Genomic DNA, 2,810 nt, shown 5'->3' on the forward strand with positions numbered 1-2,810 from the left:
AGACTTTATCTTAGAGATAATTTGTTCAAATAAGCAAATCAATAAATATTATTGAGTCAAGGAAGGTGAGCTACAGTTGGCTCATTGCCAAGAAACCTCACAGGACTGCACTACCTTGGAGAATTTACTACAGCATGACAATAAGGTCTGATGCAGTGTTTCAGGCTTCTAAGATTTAAAATATTTTTGTCAATTGGCCACAGTTGGAAAACCAAAAGCTCACTCAAAGTAGATCAAGCAAATCAGATTCAAGAAGTATGTTAGGTTCTTGTTCTGACTGGTCATCCTTTGTATCTTTTTCACCATCTTCACCTGACTTCTCTTCTTGTTCTTTACCTTCAGTTGTACTTTCAGTCTTCTGGGAACCATCAGTTTTGGATCCCTTATCACTTGGAGATTCTTTGCCATCTGGAGAGTAAGATCTTCTCCGGGATTTATCTTTTTTCAGTAAGTCAATGCCTCTGTTGGGAGTCCTAAGTACCAATGTTTTGTATTTTTCAGACAGGTCAGCTTTTACATATCTCCCTTGAAACCAAAAGGCCTTTTTCAAACAGTGGTCAACCATTGCCATTGCATCTTCTCTGGTCTCCATCTCAATAAAGGCCTTTATTCTTTTATACTTCTAGGATAAATTAACTCTCACTGGCTTGCCAAATACTAATGCTGGTATAGCTGTATAATAATCCACTGCAGCCTGAGCATCTTCTGTGGTTGCCATTTCAATAAATGCCTCATTAATTTTATTTAGAATCAGATGATTTGAATAATTCCAAATGGTTCCACCAGCTGTAATAGTTGATATCTCGTTTTTCCCTTGCCAGACATCCATGATGTGAACAACTCGGCTAGTTCCCACTCTGCATGTGTCTCAGTCCTTGCAGGTTTCCATTTCCAGCACCCAGATTTCCTCTTGGTCCAACTGCTGGCCCCCCAAGATGAAATGAGGGAGGTGGAGGTCCCAGAATTCCTGGTGCTGGGTTTGTACATTGCTGCAACATGAATGGATCACCCATTGTATGTCCTATATCATTGTTAGGGTTCCATTCTGGGTAGATTTCAAGAAGAAGCTGGCATCAACAACTGTGACTTGCTCCATTGATATGTTGACTCCACTCCTTATTAGAATGAACTGGCAAATCACATATAGAGCACAGATGGGGATAACCCTTTGGTAAGAGTCCATGGAAGTCTTCTATATTGCTACTTGGAGGATCACCCCTCTTTTTCTCAAAGAGAGATCTCTCTTGTAAGGGGCCAGGACCATGTCCCATTCTCTCATACTCACTGTCAAATTTATGATAGTTACATGAGGTCTCACCAAAAAAAGAATCATCCCTACATCTTTCTCCATCTCTTAATCTGTCATCTTCATAATCCATTCTGTCATAATAACCAGATTCTTGCAAACGACTTCCACGGTCATAACCAAGCACTGGGTTGAAACCAGGACCATGATCATCAAAACTATCTCTTCTTGGGCTTCCCTGGTGGTGCAGTGGTTAAGAAACCGCCTGCCAATGCAGGGGACACGGGTTCGATCCCTGGTCTGGGAAGATCCCACATGCTGCAGAGCAACTAAGCCCGTGTGCCACAACTACTGAAGCCTGCCTGCCATGCTCCGCTATAAGAGAAGCCACTGCAATGAGAAGCCTGTGCACTGCAAAGAGGACCCAACACAGCCAAAAAAACCCCCCCAAAAACAAAAAAAAATTATCTCTTCTAAAGTGCTTCTTTTCTTTCCAATCGTCCCTAGGTACTCTGTATGGTGGCTCCCATGTAGCAGATCTGCCATCTCTACCATAACTCAATGTAGGGCCTTCTTCAGTTCTCCTCCTTTCAAGTTGTAGAAGGATTGGGGGCAAGTTCTCAGGAGTAATCTTGTCCTCTGGATAACAACTCAGTTCATCTAAGTCTCTAGCAGACAGACCAAAGCTGGCCAAAATGTTACTGGTCTGGTATGCACCTCCACGGTGCTGAGAAGACAAAGGGAGGGGACCTCTACTTCCAATGTTAAATACAGAAATCAAATTATGGGAAGAAGTACTAGCAGAAGACAGTGCACTATGGGCTCCTTGTTGATTCAATGAAGAACTCATTCCAAGATTTGTCAAAGTAGCAAGGTGTGCAGTACCCTGGTTCATCCTTCCAAGAGATGCTGGCATACTTAAAGACTGGGTAGCAGCAGCAAAAAGGCTGCAGACAGGTCACGCCCACGGCCCTGCGAGTCGCTACCAAGAGATGACTGCTGGAATGACTTGGACATTGTAGAACTATCTCTTGTCTAGTTTATAGATTAAATTTTTTTTAAAAAAAAGATGGCTAAAAAGAAAGCTCAAACTAGAAAACTAGGTTAACTTTGCTTCAAAAAATGGTAACGCCAAGAAAAAGGATCAATAATGACTGTAGAATCTTCTTCAAGCTGAGAACCAGCAGACAACTCTCAGCCCCATTTCAGCACGCGCCAGGCCCCTCCCCCTACTCAGCGCACACACGTCGCTCGCACTCTCAGCGGTGGTCGTTGTTTTCTCGCGATAATTTTTAAACAGTATTTGAAAAAGTGGGAAATAACTTACTGAATAACAACTTTGTGCCAGGAACTATGCTAGTTGCTTATGTGCTATCTCACTTAATCCCCACAGTTCACGGCCCTGTGAATTAGGCATTATACCCTTCCTTACAGATTAGGAAACTGATGTTCACTTGTTAGTGCCAGGAAGTTAATGACTGACGTTGCTGAAATACAAGCCCAGATCTATCGAACCCCAGAGCCTGTCTTTCTCTGTCATTTTCTTCCTGGCACAAGTGGGGAA

The 2,810-nt window shown here is 42.8% G+C and overlaps 1 pseudogene; it reads right to left on the reverse strand.

The window, feature by feature from the left end:
- Nucleotides 1-223: 223 nt before the first annotated feature.
- Nucleotides 224-2,263, reverse strand: LOC112409108 (matrin-3 pseudogene; annotated as a pseudogene).
- Between the last annotated feature and the right edge of the window lie 547 nt (nucleotides 2,264-2,810).

Source organism: Neophocaena asiaeorientalis, unplaced genomic scaffold, assembly GCF_003031525.2.
Source record: "Neophocaena asiaeorientalis asiaeorientalis breed wild unplaced genomic scaffold, Neophocaena_asiaeorientalis_V1.1 scaffold5, whole genome shotgun sequence".
In the NCBI taxonomy this organism is placed as follows: Eukaryota; Metazoa; Chordata; class Mammalia; order Artiodactyla; family Phocoenidae; genus Neophocaena; species Neophocaena asiaeorientalis.